This window comes from Hetaerina americana, unplaced genomic scaffold (assembly GCF_022747635.1).
Source record: "Hetaerina americana unplaced genomic scaffold, ioHetAmer1.1.p SCAF_78, whole genome shotgun sequence".
Taxonomy (NCBI): Eukaryota; Metazoa; Arthropoda; class Insecta; order Odonata; family Calopterygidae; genus Hetaerina; species Hetaerina americana.
Genome location: NW_027287405.1, coordinates 1,692,279 through 1,714,451, shown reverse-complemented (window position 1 = coordinate 1,714,451; position 22,173 = coordinate 1,692,279). Strand labels below are relative to the sequence as shown.

The 22,173-nt window shown below is 40.2% G+C and overlaps 1 long non-coding RNA gene across 1 annotated transcript in view; it reads left to right on the top strand.

Moving 5' to 3' along the window:
* Window positions 1-22,173, top strand: part of LOC139697495 (uncharacterized) — a 146,016-nt gene that overhangs the window by 64,861 nt on the left and 58,982 nt on the right. The window contains exon 2 of the long non-coding RNA XR_011702786.1: window positions 10,875-10,974. This is a non-coding gene — a long non-coding RNA (uncharacterized lncRNA). The remainder of the gene's footprint in view (window positions 1-10,874; window positions 10,975-22,173) is intronic.

The window sequence follows — 22,173 nt, the reverse complement described above, 5'->3', positions numbered from 1 at the left end:
CGGTGGACTTGAAAATAATAACATTCTGAAAACATGTAGAGCAATAGAATTGAGTGGATTGGTTATCTGTAGCAATCAATCTCTGACTAATTGATGAAGTGGCTTTTTTAATGTTATCTCATAATATCAATTATTTGAAACCAGGGCCCCATTTTTCGAATATTCACGTGGTAATTACTTATATCAAACGACGCCCTTCATGAAAACTTCGACTTAATCGACGTAAACTTGACAGAATCGTTCTTCAGATTGAATGTCCATAAAATTTTGAATCACTGAGATCATTTCATCACTATAATTTGCGAATTCCTCTTCTTCATTTATTGGTTTGTTGTATAGTGTATCTCTTTTGGAGCACCTGTTGTCACCTTTGCCAACCATGGTTTAATATAGAACCGACATTCTCTCGATACCAACCTCGTTATGTGTGGTGGATAGCGCTATCATCAACTGACTCAAAGGTAGCGGATTCCATTTGGAAAGCCTCAGTATTTGACCTGCGATTCTCGGAACATGTTCCAGGCTATCCATGAGCTGGATTAAACTTTCGCTGTGGCCCAAGGCGAAACTTGAACAACAGATTAGTACCATTATTTCTATCCCTTCTCTCTCTCTCTCTCTCTCTCTCAAGGTTCCCTTCTCTCAAACTATTCCGACTATCACTACGGTCTATTTGTAGGGGTGGGTGTTAATGGACTGAATGGGTCCCATGCAGCCATCCCTTCGCATGACTCCATCCCCTCTCTTTAGATGAAACCCTACGATAAATTTTCGACAGAAGTTTTTCTGAAAATTCCCAAATCAGATGTATTGCTAAGGTTTCCAATCGCGTTCCCCCAGACACCGTCCCCATCGACCCTCCAAACTATTTCTTTCCCACGACAGATACCACAGCTCCAGAAAGTCTGTCGGTGCTCGGTACAGGCAGGTATGCCCGCACACACGACTGCCTCGTCCGTGTGCAACTTCCAGACAAAAACATCGCAGCCTCTCGGATTCCCCCGAGCCGATCGCATCCCGGCAGCCGAACCGCGGCGAAGACGGGGTTGAGGGAGAACTCTCTTCTCTCCCCCCCCCCCATCACGTCGGCGATGTTGGTTGAACGCCTTCAAGATGGCTTTGGGGTTTGCGCCCCTCCCCCGAATTCACTCCTTCCATCCCTCCCTCTGTTGGAGCGGACCCCGTGAGATGGTGGCATCTGCGACTGTTGTGCTGCTGCATCCAGACCCTCTCGCCCTTCCTCCCTCCCTTCATCTCCACTCTTTATATCCCTCAGATCTCACCTGCCCTCCCCTCCCCCCTGGCCACCTCCTCATCCGCCGCCGCCCATCTCGCCACCGACCGGAGTGGAGACCCCAGCCATATGTCCCTCGTGCCCGAGGGACAGGTGACGAGCATCGAAATAATCATCATCCAAAGCAGCCAGCTCCACGCAACGCATCCTAAACGGCCCGCATCCGACGAACCCATGGGGAGGCGGTTGGGGGGGGGGATGGAAGACGCATGTGTACCGTTATCATCCTTTTCGACAGCGCAGGATTATAGGTTTCATAGTCTATGGAGCGCCCAAGCCGATGTTCAGATTCTCCTTTTTTTCTTCACCTGACGTTTCACGCTTTGCGCCACACTCCTCTATGTTTTTTATTGGCCGTCAAGGAACATTAATATTTATGAAGAAATTTACACTACCAAAGATGGCACCTTCTTGTGTCGCTCTTATCATCCTAGAAAAATGTGATGTGAAACCAAATAATATTTTTAAATGTCAAACAAAGCCACCATTATGATAAAATCGATTATCTGATTGTGAAGTTAAGAAATAATTCGTCGAATAAAATATTTATGTAACATCTCAATTTTCAATCGGCTGTGTGGTTACAAAAAATACAATAGTGTAAGAAAATAACTGCATTTTAATTCATTAATTGGTGCTGGAATTGCCAGTTAATAAAATTGTTCATGCTCAGTAGTGTACATGTCCATTTTACGTACCCACATATATCGTTTTCAGTTTTTAGCATCATAATGTAATTTGTTAAAATTACGTATATATTTTGGATGATGAACATTTTTTGTTTACCTTACTTTTTTATTCATTGCTCGCAAGTGAACATGATTGGATTAAATTTCGAGCCTTGTCACCTATTATTTTAGGGGACGATTCCGATTAGTTATTCTTACGATTGGTACAGTCGTAAGGATAACTAATCTGAATTGCCTCCTAAAATAATAGGTGACAAGGCTCGAAGTTTAAACGTGTTCAATCAAATTTATGCTATGACTTAAGGGCATTTTAATTTAAAAATAAAAAAGAGTAATTTTGTTAACATCCTAATAATGTAGAAAGTAGTTCGTTTTTTTAATTTAGTTCACTGTCATGATTCTACATTTAAAAATTGTCCACATTAAAGTCGATGTGAGAGTATATATAGTATCTCTTCAGTATGTCCATTTAGCGTAGTTTGTTGCTTTATTCAGGCGTAAACCCGTTTAAGTTTGGGTTTCCTAAGATATACCATAGATACTATATTTAACATACACTTCTTTTATCTTTTCTTATGACGACTGAGCCTATTGTTAACAAGTTTTTAATTATATCAGGATCAAGGTATAATTATTACTGACTTTTTTAGTTACCATCACAGAATCTCTCTCGGAATATTTTGTTAAAAGTTAGATATTTTGGGAATATGAATTTTTTCAGAAGATAAAAAAGCACTAATCCTAGTATTATTACCTGTTTACGCAATCGCGCGAATTTACCTTTTAATATAAAACTATTTTTGAAGGAGGTATTAATCCTTCAATTAAATGCACCTGTCGAAGAATCCAAGCCCATCGACCTTCATATTATTTGGAGAATACGATTAGCAGCTGTTCTGCAATCCCAGCGATTCAAGTCAAGCAATGCATTTTGAAATGAAGAACCAAGCAAAAGAAAACGCTCATTTGAAAGCCACAGTACTTGAAACAATCATCAGGAATGGTGAATTTCCCTCACCGCTCATCCGATAGAAATTTTAAACAGTGTACCCCACCCCTTCTTGGTCTCAGTTCATGTGCCTTTACCATTCCCCACGAGTGCGAATCTTACACCCCCCCTTCCCCCTTCTATTTTCCTCTCCCATCTCATTAATTCTCCCCATCTCTGCCCGATGTTCCTGGATCCCTCAATCTCATCCCACTCCTCACTCCATTAACCGCTCCTCCTCTGCCACCGCCCCCCGCGCCACGCATCCCTTTTATTACGCGCCAGCAGATGATGATCCCCCCTTCCCCCAGCCTTTCTCGCCCTCCTCCCAGCCGCTGCCCTTTTCAACAACGCCGCCCACCCACTCAGTCAAGTCAGACAGGGGCGTGATTCGCCCCGGCGGCGGGCGCGTGCCTCTTTTTCCCCCATTTCCCGCCCCCTCCCCCTTCACGGCCCCAACACTCTCCCCTTCCCCGAGGAAAATGATGGCCTTCCAGAACCCGGCGATAAAATTGAACCAGTCCCGGCGACTAATTCGATGCTCCAGAGGGATGGGATAGGGAGGTGTGGGAGAGATACAACAGCTCTCCTTTCTACCTCGGACTCACCTTATAGTTCTTTTTTTTTAAGTTTGCTTCGTTCTGTTTTCCTAGTCATTTTCTTTGCTTTTATTTTCTGCCGGCTCCGAAAAAACCAGCTGCCGGACGAATCACGCCGCCGCTGGGCCTTTCACGCTCGCTCCGTGGCTAACTCCAGCGCTGAGGATTGAAAGAGAGAATGGGGAGCCGTCGTTGCGCGGGTGGGTGTGTGATTAATGCGCAGGGTTCCATTTGGTCCTGGCCCCTCCCCATCCCTTCCCTATTGCTAGGAATAAAGGGGATGTTTTATGTGTTCTCATTTCATTAGGTCCTGGCGATTTGATGCTGTTTTATTCTCCCAAGATATCACTCATTCTATTTGGCATTATGAACTATTGGCATGAGAGCAGCCAAATGCCTCTTATCCAGTTTTTAGGCTGATAGAAAATTCCTAATTGGGCCTTCCTTGGGTATTCTTTTTGTTGTCATTAATATTTTTATATAATATAATAAGGTGAATTCCAGGTGCCATTCGTTTTTAATGAAAAATATCATTCAGCGGTCAATGTGAGTGATTGATACGATATTGCTGATTGAATTCACCGAGAGATTTAGTCCACGTCACCAAACGGTAAAATACGGTTGGTTACATGCAGTCCTTGAATTAAAATGTCGTGCAGATCCGATTCCGATCAACGTATATCTACACATTTGATTTACTAATTACGCATGCAAAATAATATAACGCGTTGGTAAATGTATTTCTTTCTCATCGATTGGATCAAATGTGATTCCGCGGCCATCGACTTCTTTTTACATGGCCTGCGACCGCTGCTTTTGATATATAAAAAATACATGTGTGTTTAAGTTTCATATTATAATTTCTTTTTTGCGTTGAAATAATAAAAAGATAATTTTTGTGACATTTAATCATAATATCAGTTGGTTGACCATTAAATACTTCATTGATGTACATACTATTTTGTTAAATTATTCAAATACATGAAGTATTTCCGTATTTACTGTGTGCACCTAATATTAAGACTGATGTTCGGTGTTTAAAAATTCAGTTGAGTATTAAAATTTTCAGTTTTAATGCCTTTTGGGGAAGGAGAATCCATTTTTTCAGTAGTTATCTATTACGTTTCTCATTTGTAGCGGTCTTACCGTCGTGTTGACCGCATGCGCGCTACAGTCTTCGTTTAGATGTAAAAGTTAGTTCATCGGCGCTTTCCTCGCCCCAAAGCCGTCAAGACGATCAATCACTTGCATAGAGGAACGAGACCAGACTCGACTTATCCATCGGTGCTTTTCCCTTACCTTATTTTCCAAGGCCTCAGCTTTGTTGCAAATGATATCCTATTGAAAATTTCGGAAATAATAATCGAGGGAGAAGGGTGCGATATGGCACCAGTCGAAGGATTAGAATTGTTTATTGTTCCAGTTGGTACTTTTCCAAACCCAAACATAAAACTACATGTTTAAAACTTTCCGCTCGCATTCAATTCAGTTATTCATTCCACTATTTCATTCCGCTCCACCAACCTTTTATAAAGTAGAGCATTTCCACGGTGCAGAATGGCTAACCTGCCGCACCTGACGTTAATCCTTCACTGTAATGTATTCACAAAAGCTTTCGTTCTTTGGTCTTAGAAATTTTCATCAAAACTTTGGTTTGATAGTTTCACGAATAAGGTATTTGGATTAGAAATTGTTTTTTGTCTTAAGGCCATGGTTTTCTGATACTCACGAAATCCCGATGAGCGTCTGGAGTTTCTGAGGCATGAGACTAGCGAACAAGTTGTTTTGAAATAGAAACAGGTCATCGCACACGTGGCGGCTCTTACTTTCGTTTCAATCGCATATCCTTGAACACATTAAGAAATGATTTCATTCGAACATTCGTCTTCACCTCACATTTTTTACCGAGAGCGAATTGTCATTTTGTCTCATCTTTTTTGACACTTTTTTCGCATTATCTACAGAATTCCCTTTTTCCTTAATAAAATATTATGTAAGTACTCAACAGTAGCCTTCATGTTTATTCAATTTACATTGCATACACTAAGTTTCATATTATTAGAAAAAATGAATTAAATTGGACTTTCTTATAAATGCAACTATTTCTCATTAAATAAAATTTAATTTCAGGCCTTGCAGTCAGATTGTAAAAATATTCATTTTCTCCATTCAAAATACAATTTAGGAGTGAAAGAATCCGCATGACCTCGCCCTTCAGGTCATGGTAGCCAAAGTTTGCAATTAACATCTTTGCCCTTTGGGCATCTTTAAGTCGAAAAATGTTAGTCATCTTGCGACGTAATGGGTAATGGATAACAGTCATACCTATATCAACTAGCAGTTGTGCATTTCATATTTCCCTAGAGGTAGGTACTACTTTTATTTTCATATATGACGTGAATTTTTTCAATCTTATTATTTTCAAACTATTTTGAATCAAAAATGTATTGAATCTCGATATTCTATAGCTTTCTGAATAAACTTAATTCTACAATCATGAAAACAAATTACCCAGGAATGCCCTATGCTCAATTTTAGAATTTGCCCATAGTGTTCAAGATTTACGTTAACGAAAGTATTTTTAGCAAAGTATTGGAGATAAAGTGCAAAGAAGTATAAGAAAGGGAAGATTTTTAAAATAAATAATAAATATTTTTTCCGCGTAATTTAGGCATTTCTTAATCGTGGCTATAATCGTATTTTCCCTGCATCTTCCCAGTTCACTTTCTCGGTAAGTGGTTTTTACAAGTGCCCCTTTCCAGCCTAATAATTTAACACTAAATATACCTGAAATGGAATTTTTTACCTATTCCTGACGGTAAAAAGGACGCTCTCCGCACCTCACCTTCAACTTCTATTCATCATTAAACTGGGCTAACTCTTCTTTCTCCGGCCCGCCTCAGTATCTAGCGCGACCTTCCATTCGCGGTCCAATTAATGCCCCGTGTATTTTTCACTCTCTCGCTCTCACCCCCGGATCCCATCACTCTCCCGTTGCTTCTATTTCACCGGCGTGCCCGGAAGCCGGGAAGCAAAATCTTGTGGTCACTTTTTGTGTCCCTGGAATGTGCTCAGTCGCTCGCTCTCCCGGGTGGTTTTCAAGCGGCTAGCGACGCATGTGCGAGCTAGCGAGATTTTTCAAGATTCGCCTTCCACGCACCGCTTACAGCCACTTCCCGGGAAAGGTATTTGGCTGGTTCACGTTTTCTTTTACGGCGGTGCGAAGGGAAACAGCAGCCAAGGAAATTATTGCCCTCCCTAGTGAAGGGCAAACACATCATCATTGCGACGAACTGCGGAGTGAGCGCAGCGAGTGAGAGTGAGACATGTGCCGGTTTAATGCCCTTAATGCAACTCAGGAGGTTATTTATGGCGAGGACGAGCGTTCCGCTGATGTCACATTATTTCTTTATGGAAACGTGAAACGCTTCAAGTGGTATTTCTTTCCGTAAACATTTTCAAGTTTCCCTCCAATCGAAAGCTGATTTCAAGCGTGGGTGAATGGGGATGCTTTTCGGGAAAGTCCTTCTTGATGTTAACCTTCGAGCCATCACGCCGAAATAATCTATATTAACTTCATGCATAAAATAAGGAATAATGCTATGGAAAACTCCATCCTGTAATTATATTTTGACTGGTAACGGTAGACCTCAGACCAAATGAAGCCTCAGTCTGCATTAAATCCACTCATTAAATTGGGGGTCCAAATCCTGTGGCACCCACGAGGAACTACGATGTCCCTTTATGAAAAACAGGACACCTCTTGATTTTTGATAAAATTTTTGCTCCACCAGATTTGGGCCGCGGGCAGTAGTCGAGGTTCTACGTCGACATAATGAAATTGACTTCAACAAGTATTAAGGGACAAAATAAATAGTCCCTGACCACATGGACGCATGGTTCATAAACACGCCCCCTTTGGAGTTGCTAAATACGATCTTGCTTTCACCAATAATTGCTTAAAATTTCATATCTTAACTTCTAAAAGGATCATCTATATAATAAAAGCGTTTGCGAGGAAGATTTTAAAAGGTTTCATAGAGAAGCGCATAGCCTAAAAAATTAAAAATAAAATTCATTCACTTAAGAGCTACTACGCCCATGTGTTTTTATTTTCGTTGTTGTTACTTGTACATGGCATGGAAAATTTTAGGTTTTGACAAAACTCAGTAAGCAACAGGCTGCGTTATTTCTATTTTCATCGGATTATCTAGTAATTCGTAAGCAACGTTAATGGTGTCCTCCTACAAATGTTCAATTTGAGATGGTATTTGGTACCCTATTTCCGTACTTTTTTCTTATTTGTGTCTTTTTTCAGATAAGTATCCACCTGTGACTAAAAATCATGAACAAACACACAACTGGGAAAACAAAATTTTTGAAGACCTTTCTCCACTCCAGGATGCTCGTTTCAACTTGACATTTTTCCGCTACCTTACCGATGGGTCGATCGAGTGGCGATAGAATTCAGCTTCTTTCCGGTTAAACACCCGTCCACGGCAACTAAATTTAGCACTTCCCGAAATCCGTCCTTGCCATTCGGTCCGATGCGACCTCTCGCCAACTCGCCCATACGCCACCGCCACGTAACGAACGACACGCCTCCCTCCTAACATTCTCTACCCATGCCCTCTCCCCTTCCCTTCTCCTCATTCCCATCCCCGAACCATTTCATCTTCTCTCTCTCCTTCCCTTAACGAGCTTCCATTCCACTCGCCAGTCCTTCCCCTCCCTTCCCCTTCCCTACACGTCCCAAGTTCGCGCTATCTATTCACTCCGATGGCGTCTCTGGTGCCTGACGCTGACCACGTGACCGGAACGCCGTGGAATGCGACCTAAAACCGGCGTCCACCCCATTTTCCAAAGGTTTCCTGGCCGAACGTCCCAGCGTTCCCCCTCCTCCATCTTTCCTTATCACTCCCCCACATTCTACCAAACGTCCTTCTTCTTGCCCACTCTACTTTCCTCTCTCCATGCTACTTAGTCTCCATTCCCCATGTCGTTCTCGGGAATTTCTCTTCCCGAGATCTCTCCCTTTCCTCATTGTCTGCCGTTATCTTATTTCTCCACCCAAGACCATTCTCATTCCTTGCATCCTCGATGGTTTCTCTACCACATTTCCTAGCAAATACACTTTTCTTCGGGGAAATAAGAGTGGGAGAGGCAGAAAAGTCATACACAAATTCATAAGTGAATGATCATTTAATATGGATTATATTAACCGAATGACATAGGAGGAAATAGTGTCGGTATATCTGGTTCCCAAGTTTTTTACTTTATAGTATTCAAAGGTTAGGTTCTCGAAAAAGTTTTCACCGAAATATTTCGACGAGTACTGAATGTTAATCACTTTAAAAATATTACCATTGCAGGTTTCCACTTTTCACTTGGAACTCTGGAGAAACACGCAAATGCTGTTTAAAATCTATCTATTCGTAATAGCTCTGTAATATTTTATTTTTTTGGGAAAGGACTATTTGCACTAAGCAATGATATAACAGGGAATTAAAATATCATCTGAATAACTGTTGAAACTACAGTTAACGTATTTTAAGTTTCTCCGATTGGCATGCATCGGTTTTACATGTGCAATTTTTCCAATCTCCAATATTTTGGTTGAATTAATCGGAACAAAACTTTTACGTTTTAATTTCCGTTATACCATTTATTTTATATGACATCTCGTCAATATGTTGTAGCATTTGTGACTCGGTTACTAAAATTCGTTATTTTGTAAACCTGTCGGTTACTATTTTAATGTGAGAAAAGAAAATCTTATTAATTGATATCTAATCCGTTTTACATAAATGATATATATATATATATATATATTATTATCATTATTAGGTAATCTACCGGTTAAGGTAGGTTTTTGGATGGACATAATTACTAATTAAATAATTTATGACCCATAGCAAAACACAACATCCTACTCTACATCAGGTCCCTCTTCATCTCTGAGTATATATATATATATATATATATATATATATATATATATATATATATATATATATATATATACACTCACACTCTAATCGGTAAATTAGTTGGCACGATAGTTATTTTATTTATTTATATATTATTTTGTATCGTATCCGCGTTCCATTGTACATATTTCCGAAGATATTTCTTTCATTCCTCACTGATCACCCCTTGCGCTTCAGTTCTCTCACTCCCTCCCTTGCTTCGCCATCCACTACTGCCTCCATTTTTGAGAGTCCTTCGCCTGGCCTACGCATTCATGCAATGTCTCCATCAGCTGAGCGCTCTCAAGTTTCTCACAGACACCTGGCTTAGCCGAGCGCTCGGAGCGACACCTGTCCTGAAAGAGATGGCTCAAACTGCTGACCTAATTTGCGTTCCGTAGCGTAGGTGGCCATGGGCAGCACCCGGACCCCTTCATGGTAGGACGTGGGGGTCATGTATTCGAGGATTGTAAAGCGGTCAGACAATGTTTCCTACGAGCAGGTTAAATCTCAACGGTTCTCCATGAAATCGCATGCATTTTTCCAGTCACTTTTACTCAGCATTTAACCGCAAGGTAGTGCCGTAAAAGATGGCATGGTGATGGAAATCCCCGTGAAATGTGCGTAAAAGAAAATTATTGAACAAATTCGTACTCGAGCATGTTTTTAGAATGTATTTTGCGTTAGGAGCTGGTACACCGTATTATTCTACACTGATGAAAAATTCATTCTATCGGCAGCCTAAACCCTTGTATCTGTACGAGCGGTACAGTTCGTAATTGTCGTAATCTGGACAATGATTTTCCCTTCATATCACAGGAATTCATCACGCAATTGTAATGCTTAAAGAAAAGGCGAGGATTAATGCTTTATGACCGACAATGATGACAACTATTTCCGAAAATCTAAATCATTCGCGCCTTTATGACGGTATATATGACAAAACAACTGCCATAATCTTCTAATGATATGTTATTGCAAGAATATGAATTGGCGAATCTTTAATCCGCACAGAGTCTCTTTTAACTGTTTGCATGCAAATAAAAATACATTTTTCAAAAATCATTAGAATTTGTGTGGAGTATAGCATTATAACTCTTGATATTACATATTTATTTAGTTTTTCATTCTTTATTACGAAGTAAGTATCAGATATTTTATTAAAATTATGGCGGCTCATTCATTTTGACTAGACTATGTTTGTGACATTATAACTTCCCCTCTCCTCAGCTACCCAAGGCTTTCACTTTTCTCACTCCTCAGCACGACTCCCCTCATCTGCTTCATTTTAAAAATTTCCTCGAATTCATCTGTTCGCTTTTTTTTCTTCTCCAGGTTGAGGCCAATTCTGCATCTGTTTCACCCAAGCTATACTCTTCGAGGTAGCATTTCCGGACAGGTGCCGGGCTATTGGAGGAACATAGATACCTTCTAGGTAAGTATCATTGATCTCATCCATAATTACCGTTTTCTCCATAGGTTGAAGAAATGGAATTGAAATACTTGAATCGTTAATTTTTTGAATAACGCAATACCCCTCCATTGTATTCTCAAGAAGAGGCGTGAGATATTGTTTTATGTCCTTGTGAAACATTTTGGGTCAAGAAAATTGGCACAGTGAAGGAATCGTCACACTGCTGATATATGGGCTTATCATGCTATGGTAATATTATACGTCTTACAATTAAAATGATAATAAATTAAGATAATTAAAAGAATTAAGGCCAGAATTCCTATCTCAGGTGAGTAGCAGGTCCTTAATCATCGAGTCTTAAGTGATGGTCGTTAAATTCACCCCGACTGCTACTGAAGCAGTAATTGAATATGAAGGAACTGAAATGTCTGTACCTTAATACATGGTATGCATTTAACTTTTAACATATTGATATTTTAATTGATTGTCTATTTAGATGTATGAAACTGAAATTTTGTTCGGTCTACGTAAACACATGAAATCTCTTTAGAAGAGGGGTCGGTAGTTCTTAAGAGGGCATCTGTTCGGTTCGCTGGGTGTCGTTGCATGTATTTTTCAGTGCTGCGTTTTTATCCGAGGTGAGATCAATTCAGTGAGATAAATGCAACGTGAGTTCAAAATCCAGAGACGTAAAAACTTAACCGGAACTAGCTGCAAAAGTACGACCTGTTAAATGGCTCCTTCATTCCTTAGGTTGAACTTTTTTGAACCGAGGCTTGTCGAGCGTTCAACCTGATGAACAGTAAATGAAAGATTCCAAAGAAACTGCGGGAGATGCCGCAACAGTAACTTTTAACGGAGTCATCCGCTAATGTGCATTTCAATGCAACAATTTCAGAGCGTAAAAATCATTCGCCTTGACTGGGACTCGAACCCAGATCCCTCAATATCAGCACTCGACCGGATATTGAGGGATCTGGGTTCGAGTCCCAGTCAAGGCGAATGATTTTTACGCTCTGAAATTGTTGCACAGTAAATGAAAGAATTTGTTCCATCGGTGTCTGAAGAAAATCAAGCTTCTTTGTTTATTTATTTTTAAACAACAGGTGAAAAAACAGTCGAACGATTTTAATTTCCCGTCTTTGGAGGTGGGCTCCATCACGCACACCAGCAATGGCCTTTCTGTTGCCACCAAAGGAATCGCAACCGTCATTTCTCCGAAAATCGAAATTATTTAACCGTCATTTTCCGGCGCAGAAAGTTGCCATCCAGTCAAGTCAGCTGGATCGTGGCGCGTGCCCTCCCAGAAGTACGGAGACGGGATGCGCAGATGGGTGGGCGGGGACGAGGATGAGGGAAAGTGTGTTTGTGTGTGTGTATGTTGAGAGTAAAAGGGATGGATGCCAATTAGATTATTTGAATGAGGAGGACAAGGTGGAAGGAAATGAGTGCAAAAGAGCCGGCCGTTAGTGGGAAAGGATAGGGCAACAGAATGAAATAGGTATCTATTATTTGATCTAGGATGAATTGCCCCTTATCATGCACTCATCATCGGATATTGAAGAAATTTTGGTAGCAAGTAAATGAAAACAATGAATGCATATATAGCAAACATTTTTTTGGCAATTCACAAAAGTTACAAATCATTCTGTATCCTTCATTGATAATTTGGACTCCCATAGAAGGCATCCAGTTATAGTGGAGAGCGTTCTAATTTAGGTTTCCTTTGTTCATTAAATATTATAATAAGATAAATCAAATGATAGTTTTTCTGTAAATCCTCCGGATTTAACAATTATACAAATAAGAATATGCATACCAAAACTCTGTAGAACGATTAGTGAAGATGAAGGAAAAGGTAAAAATCAATGAGTGCTCCAAAAAATATTTCAAAGAATTGCTGGAATTTGAAAGGGTTCATTGGAAAATAGGAGGAGGTAGATGGGGAGAAGTAATGAATGGATTTCTTGTACAAACCGAAGACCACGGAAAATATTTCCGGTTTCCAAGGAGCTGACCAAATCGAATAGTCCGCGTCGCCCCGCCGTTTCTAAATGGAAAAACGAACGCTCAACGGTTTTTAAACGCGGAGCGGAAATCCTAACGGTCGTGCATATCGGTTGGGGAGAGAAAGACGAACGGGGGTTGTGCGTGTGAAGTTCTTCAGAGGACTTAAACGATCTTTCTTCGGAGGAGTGTGTGTGTATGTGAATTGGGGATCGGAAGTCTTTCTCCCTCCCCGCGGGGAGAGGAACAGGTGGATGGAAAAGTGAGAGAGAAAGAGAGGTGAAAGATAAGGGAAAGTGGGGAAGGTAGAGATAGCGATGGCAGGGGGTGATAGAGGATGGAAATGAGATGGCAATTGGAGGTGCGTGGTTTAATAGGGGGTAAGGGAAGGGGGCGAGTTAATTCTTCAAGAAGGAGGACTAAGGAACGCTTTTATATAAGGAGTCTGGAGTCAAGACGGTTGGGAGGGAGGTAGGTTATGAAAGTTCTCCTTTAGGGAAGTAGGTCGTGATGAGGGAGAAATAGACGAGAAGGGGAGGAGGAAGAATTGGAGACTGGGAGAAGGGAATAGCGTAGGCTGTGAGGGGAATTCAGTGTGGGGGGAGGAGAGGAAAGATGGATTTTAATGGCGTTTGTGTGGGGGAAGAGACATGAGGCAGGTGAAGGAATTGGGCTGATGGCTCTGGGAGAAGGGGGGCATACATGCGATTCCCCACCTTCGGCTTGTATGCGACCCTTCTCCGAAGGTGCGGGTACAAGAGGGTGCGGTCTGCTATGGTATGTGGGCATCGGCGTCACATTTTGTGGCAAATTTAAACCGTGGACGGTGCCTCAACGGCTTAAATTGTTGAGAGTGGATCGGGAAAAATTCGAAAAGGTTCTATGGAGTCGGAAGTTAGCGACAGAAATCTATTCAAAAGGATGGAATCAACGGAAATTCTACCAAATACTTGCCCAAAATTCCAGACCATTATGGTTTTTCAAGGTAGTGATAAATTGTGTCACTTTATGTTCGTTACCACCCACGGTCGACCACAGTTGATGACAGTTGGTAGACGTCATGGACAAATTTTTATCTTACGGGACAGGGGCAATTCGAGCTCCAATTTTGCTTCGCGCCAAACCCCACCAGGTTAGGCAAAGAATAGAACATTAGTTACGTTTGCCTAAACGTTTAACTTTGTTGGCCTTGAGTTTTGTAAGCCCATCTATGATATGGTATAGGTATTTTATGGCTCAGTTTCACATTTTCTAATCTAATTAAAGGTAAATTAAAATGAATCACGCATGTCTACGTGAGGAAGTATAGGAATATCAATCGTAATCTGTTGGGAAATATTCAGGAACTAGAATCCGAAATTATAACAACTAATATTTCATTTGAAAGAATCAGAATACCTGAAAGTAAGTTCAAAATATTTTGGGACGATTTAAAAAGATATCTAAGGTAAATTAGTAGCTATAGGATTTTTTTGGGAATTAAAATATGGATAAATTCGAAGAATTCACTTATGCCAGACTGCAGTTTGTCTATTTTTCTTCTTCGGCAGATTAATGAATGCGAATTACTGATCTACAGCCGTCTCAAGGTGTGAAATTTAGAGTTAAAAGTTCGAAACATTACACGAAGTAGGCGAGGTGGATAGGTTCATTCCTAAACCAATCATTTTATATTGCAGCTGAAATGGATGGAATTTATAAAAGTTTCATGCTGTTACTTAATATTTCGTCGTGTTTTTCTCTCCTGGTCTCTTAAAAACTATTTCGTAGTTACAATCGCCCATAATGAAATAGTGAAAACAGAGCATGACGGTATGGAGAGGTGATCATAATGCTGAATATTGCACGGAGATTTGAAAAACCCCTATAAAAATTTAAGAAAGAGTATTTACTTGCTTAAATTTAGGTCAAGTCTTCTTCTTCTTCTTGGAATAAAACGTTATCGTATATAATTTAATGGTTCCTGCGAGTATTCATCAAGCATTTTTGGCTTAAAATATGTGGTTTGTATTCAGTAATCCTAATGAGAGGAAAAAACGTGAAATAAATATATCATCTTTCAAAAGGAACTAAATAATCGAACGAGAGCTTAGAGCGCATATCATTACTAATAATAATAAATTTGACTAGTTTCAATCAATAAATATCCATATTAGATGTAGTGCGATGAAAATCGACTCATTTTCTGGTTTCCTGTAGGTACCTTGTGGTTGGTTACCTTACTGCAATGAGGAATTATAAATTAAACATTTGTTAGCCTACCTATGCATCGATTCAGATAGGTTTTAAACAAACCAAAGTTAGGTCATTGACGAATGAATGTTTTATTTTATATTATCCTTAGTTTAATAGTATGTGGTCAATCCTGACGTATATTTCCTCTTCTACAGATGTTCTCTTTAATTCTTGAAATGCGTACTTTGCCTCGTTTCACTCTTGCATAATAATTAAAACCAACTAGCAAGCATGTGTCTGCAAGGTGATCCTTCATTGAAATAGTTCGTAATTCTTCTCTACGATTACTACTAACTCAAGCTGCTTTTATTTTATGCTAGAAAATATTAGTGAATAATCATTTATTTTAAGATAATTTTGAGGTCGATCATCATGATTTTTCTACGTAATCTTTCACTTTTCAGTTAATTCCTTTGAAAAAAGAATGTTGTTTGCACCTGCAATCTTTTGTGCAAGCCGCTCAAGGATATAGTTTTCAGTGAAGATGATAAGCGGTTAAAAAATATAAGATATGGACCCGGATGTAACCCAAGGACGGCGAAAAATCCTGAAGATGTTTAAGCGCTCATCTCAGTGATCGCCAGGGAGAGAGAGAGAGACCTTGTGGAGGACACTGCCCATTTCCGTTCCTAAGCAAGCTTCACTGACATCAGGATGCCCCTAAGAAAATGGGACTGCCCAGGTGCCCCACCTTTAGCTCTATAGATGGAATACCTAGAAGGACTAAACGTAATTTATGTCTATAGTGTTGGATCCATAGGGGAGATTTCGACCGAAACGATTCATCTACGGAAGTGAAGAAAGGTGGAATAAAGGGCAGTTGGTGTAAGATGTGAGGAGGTGGGGAGGGTGGAGGAGGAAAGCGAGTTGAGAAATAGGAGGAAGGGAAGGGGGAAAAATTAAGATGAAAGGGGGAGGCGGTCGGGAGGTCGGGAATAAAAGGGAATTATATACGTGGGGAGGGCAGCGGTGAATAGTGTGGCTTGCTGAAGGTTCCAATAAATATCGACACGTGGCCTCATGGTGTAATTTCAAGTTTTTTTCCGCAATAATTGTTTTAGAATGAAGGACATTTTATCCGTGAAGTAATTGAGAGAAATAATTAACTGTCCTCATTATCCTTCGAAACCCTAGAATACACCCGTTTTTCCTCACAAGACTCATCGGTACACCTCTTTCCAATGATAAATTTTACAATATTAAAGTACGGTAGGATTATCATTTTTAATCCTTTAAGTGCCCCAGTATGATTGCATTTTTATTATTGTTTCCGATTGGACTCTGATTGCATTAGAAAATACGATGTAATTTTTTCGGGAACTATAGAATTTTTTCTGCATCTAGTGAGGTAGAAAATAGGCATTGCAAATTGGGCCTTTACTTCGAGGATAGTACGTTGATGCTTTTGAATTTGGGCAGAATGAGAGAGCGGAGTTTACGTGTGTCACACATCGGCCGCTTGAGCTGTCTTTATCTCTTGTTGGAGAAATAGTTCATTTTTTATGTTAATGATGTTATGTTTTCAAAGTCCCTCCCCTAATTTCCTATAAACACTTTGGCCGAAAAAATATTCCCTTTGAGTTTTTTCAGTTTTTATATGAAATTATTCCATTGCGAAAAATTTCGTAGAGAAATATAGAGTAAAAAGGGAAGGGTGATTAGGATATTATCGTTCATTATTTGGGCATTAAGGATTGTTATTATTATAATCCAGACCCGGTGAGATGCATATTTGCATGAGGTGTGTCCGAAGAGAAGTTAAATAAATATTTCAGAAAGGTTATATTTTTAAGGATCATTTGGGGCATAATAAACCGCTTTTCCCAAATAAGGTTTCTTAGATGTAAAAATAGGGCACGTAAGCTTCATTTGTTGTCATACGAACAAAGATCTTGGGGTAAAATGTTTTCCTCACTGCCTTCCCACATGCGTTCCTTATTTTAAAGTCCCCTAGGCATTCAATCTAAATTACATTCTTACTTGTCATGGTGATTGGCATTCAGACTTATTGTTAATGAATTTTATTTTTCACTGTAGATATATCTCATTGTGACAAACTTGAGGCTTAATTTATTGAACGGAGGAGGAGATTTTTGACTTTTCTCATAATTCGAAATGTATTATTCTGTTCCTAAGTTTCGCAACGGACGGGAAGTAAAAACGCTCGATAGAATATACGCGATGAAATAAACCATTACTTCTTTACCTCTGCGTTTATTTATTTGCAAAACTAATTCGGCAGTTCTGAATCAGTTGCGTACGAACAAGGTTGACTTATTCTGTCGTATTTCTTGGGTCACGAGCCCATGTTGATCAATGGTACTATCAGTCGGTGTTTACAATTTAATGTCCTTCGAATTCATAAAATTTTTGATACTTTATTGTGCCTGAATATATTCTTTTGGTAAAAATATTGGTTTCAGAAGAATTGATTAATGATGTAGATAGTAGCGTTTCTAAACTGAATTACATTTTTTTATAAAAAAAGCTGCATGCCGCATCATGATATTTTTTGGGAGTCTTCATGTTTTCTTAAGGATTTTCACTGACGCTAAATATGAAAGATAGAGGACGCTAATCTAGTCTTTATTGAAAATTGCTTGTCTTTTAATGCCAAAAATACAATTTGAACCCAAATTTTGAATCGAGAGGACAAGTATAGGTAGCGTATTTGCAGTAAGATGGCTAGCCTGGTGGGTCGCCACCCGACCTGCGTCCAGGATCACTCATGCCGTAGGTGCAGAGCAAGTACTAGAAATAGTGTTTTGTTTGACAAAAATATTGATTAGCATTTAAAATATGAAAAGCTCTGTTTCGAATCACTAATGACTATTCCATGAATAAATTTGGAATCCGTCGTCGGATGAATTTCCATAATCAATCATGTGAATGAGGCGAGGCATTAATTTTAGGAACTAGTCTGAAAGGGGATAAGTTAGAGACGATTATTTATCAATTCACGTTATCAGTAATATTTCTTCAATATTTGACGAACGCAGGTGGCACTTTCTCTTAATCTCCTGCTATGCTACACTCACATCAGCGCAATAGTTTTCTGATTCAATATAAACCCTGGTTAATAAACACAGAGCATTAGGTCTTGAACTCATTGTTTCGCAAAAGTTATCACAAACGCTTGCCTCCATGACGCAACTGCAGTCAATCCCTGCCCTTCTAATCGCCTACGCCATGACGCCTAAGACTTTAACTTGAATTTGACGACATTGCGGATTCGAGTGCCTGATCAAATATACGCGTTTCATTCGCCAAATAAATGCGTGCAACAGAATGGATGGCCGGACGTTCCTCTTCTCTTTCCCTATCTCTCGCTCCGTGGGGCGTATTCGTTGGCCTCGCGCACGAGACGATTCACTCGTCCCTCTTCCTCGCTCCACCACCTCCGCTCGTCCGTTTGGCCCAAAGGCGTGTTGCATTATGCCCGCATGTTTGACAGGCCTTGCTCATAGCTCATTATGTATGTCATCCGCAGAGTGATAAGTGAGTGCATGCGGGCGTCACGCTAGCTGCGGTAACGGACAATAACTGGCAAGGTTGTGAAATGAATTACGTTGCATAACGCAGATCGATACCCACCAAACTCGTCGTCAATCCAAGCAACGCCGCCACCGATGATCCCTTAGATGGGAGAATTTTGGTGAATGGTCGGACTTAGACCCTTGAGTGCGTCTCTCCTTTGCTCACTTTACAGTGAAATTTCTTCCGCCAAGGTTATCCCTCGAATGGCCCAGCTGCGTCTTTGGTATTATTTCTAGTAAAATCAGATCGTGTCAGGTAATATATAGGGGCATTCAAGCAAAAAAATAAATTTCAATAAAGAAAGGCAATTCAATTCATCTGTTCGTGTGTTTCTTCAGTCCTCGTGTTTCGATAAATTTTTCGTTTGTTCTATTGAGGAATATGAGGATGAATAAAACCTGTCATCTTTTAGTAAGCTACTAACATTCAAAGTGAGTTTTCAATTCAAACCATTACTTGTAACAATTCTGTAATTCAAACAAATGAAGACTCTCTATACGCCATGCTTAAATGTGAAAAAAGGATTAGAGGAATAAAGAGAGAAGCTTCAAAAGAATAAGTGAAAGACAGGTTGGAATAGAATTTTTCATAATTTACACTCCGAAACGGAAATTTGTTGCAAGGGGGGATTTATCTCATATTATAGTGTGAAATTTTTATCAGGAGATGGGGTTGTATTTCGGACAGCTAGGTAGTGAGTCATAGACTCAGTGAAAACATTCATGTATTTCATTCCATCATTGCACTTTCTTGATTTCAGGTGGTAAGAGGTTTTTGACTTAAGACAACAAACTCCACATACTACGTAATCATCAGATGGTAGCTGTTATTAATATATTCATCATATTGTTTGAAATTATATATTTTTTAGCCTTTCAAAGACTTAAAGGTAATTTTCGCTCTGGGAGTGACGAGGAAAAAATTATTACTGTACACATGCGCTTGTTGGTATAAAATAGCTAATATATTGTCTTTCGTCAGAGCTCTTATTTGCAGGTTCGACATGTCTATAGTAATATTACCCTTTAGTGTTAAATGTTGACCATATTAGTGCTAAGAACCTTATCAGTAATATGTGGAACTAATCGGCGCTTTTAACTCAAATATGTTGGAGCTGGAAAATTCGACATATTTCGATTTCGAGGAACTACTCGAAAATGTTCTCTTTTGATTTCAAGCAGGAACGTTTGCTAAAATATTTTTCCTTATCCGATTTCTTAGAAACCAAGTATATAATTCAATATATCCTTGTTTTATTTCATCTTTTGACGAGCATAGGCCAATTAGTAGGAGCATTGAGAGTAGAAGTCTCGCCGGCCCCGGTGGCGGCGGGGTAACGTCCTCGTCTGCCATTCCAAGGGTCGCGGGTTCGATTCCCGCCTGGGTGAGTTTCGCTCCATCTAGGGCTTGGGTGTTTGTAAATGTGACCATTGTTATCGTTGTTAATAGTTCGATGTAAAGGCCAAAATGTGCTGTTTTCGGACTTATACTGAATAAATAAAAAAAAAGTATGTTACATAGAAAAGTATTCCTATTGGTAAAGAAGTTGATAGCAAGGACCTTAAGTATAATCGTAAATAGAAGGTTAGTAAAAATTTTGTCGAGAGGCGTTAAGTTGAATTTCTTGGAAATTTGGTCATTGAAGACAGAGAAAGCTGTAACTTGGAGGCTTTGGAGATGTTTCCATAGAGATAAAATGGATGGAAAAGAGAACTGAAACGACGCTAGTCGTGATGAGAGAAGTTTGAGGGAGGGGAGAAGTTTGGTTGGACAAATAAGATTAATATAGAAGATATACGGAGCAGTGATATATTAAAAAATTGTGAGGGTGGGGAGAAATTTTCACAGGGAAGCCAGAAAGATGGAGTCAAAGATGAAGCATATGGAATGGCTTGGAGGAAAGTAAAACATATGAAATGAAAAATGTTTTATTGTAATACGTTGAGCTAAATATATTGTTATGCGATTATTGGAGGAATGCAGCAGAGATTAGACTCTTCTGCTCTTCCAAACCTAGCCAGACCATAAAACTACCACTACAAATAATAAAATTCCATAACCTTTTAACTAAATTCGAAAGATTGAAGATTGTATTACGAGGTGAAAAGTGCTTCATTTGTCCAAACAAGAGATAAAACTGATAAAATAAAGTCAATGATATCTTCATGCCATCTATCGTTGCCAAGATTTAAAATCCAGCGAAAAATTAAGTTTTTCTAATTTTATTTTACTTCATCCTTAATTGATTTTTTAGTGGGAGACGCCTTATTACCGCGAGATTTTAAAGCTCATTACCTGCATCTTCCTTAAATTATGGCGAAAAAATTAAGGCCTTCCAGGACAGGAGTAAAAAAGTTGAGAAACTCTGTGAGAGCCCCTTCCATTCTCCTCCGCCCTTCCCTTGCCACAGCAATTCCTCCGCTCGCCCCCTCCCACAATCCAGTCCCGTCTTGCCCTCTCCTCGGCGATGTGGAACGCGGGGCAGACTGGAGATGTCGCCCTCCTGCACTTCTCCCCCTCCCCCGCCCCAACATCTACTCCTTCTTTCCCCCTCCCGCCCCCTCTTGCGTCACCCGCTGCAATCCGCCGAGCAGTGCAGATTACTCGGCAGATGCGCTCGCTTCCCTCGTCGGCGGCAGCAGCATGGTCGCGGGGGCGGAAGGCCTACGTCGTCTGGCTCGGGGATATTTCCGCGTGACATCTCTCCGTGAGGGTGGAGGTGGTAGCCCGTCTGCAGCACTGCCGTGCCCTCCCCATCCGCACCTGCTGTCCTCCCCACCCCCGACTACACAGCATGTAGTGCGGACGCATCAAATACCACAGATTGGCGATTCTGCAGATTACTCCGGTCACCCTTCTCTCTCTCTCTCCGTCCGTTCTCCTTTTTATGTCCTCCCTCCCCGGCTGGCCGATGATCTCCGAGAAATTTCCCTTCGGTTTCCTTTTTCTCGGTGGCTCGGGAAGACAAAGGAACAACTCGCGGGCGTGTGTTTCCCCTTATACTCCCCTCCTACCGTCCTTCACTGATTGCCGTGAAAAGATGATGTTACGAAAGTACAAAGTTGTTGAAATGTAGATCTGTAAACAATGGTGTGCTAATGCTTTAAGTATCATTTTATCTTTCGCTTACCAAAAAAAAAGAAAAGAGCAAAAAAATGTGAAAACTTCCGAGCAATCAGTCTGACTATCCATGCATCGAAGATGTACACCGTATCAATTTCGGGAGAAGAGCTGATAGATTCATATCAATAAATTGATAGAAATTCTGGAAGACAAAGATCCTTATTAGCTAAATGTTTCTTTGAATTAAGATTGGAATACCCCTTTATGCCTTCTTAAATTCCTCCAATCTTCTAAGGACGATGGCATCTCTCAAAGTTGAAAATGTTTCTGACTCATGGCCTCAAGTCTTGGAGCACGCATCGTTTCGGACGTTATAAA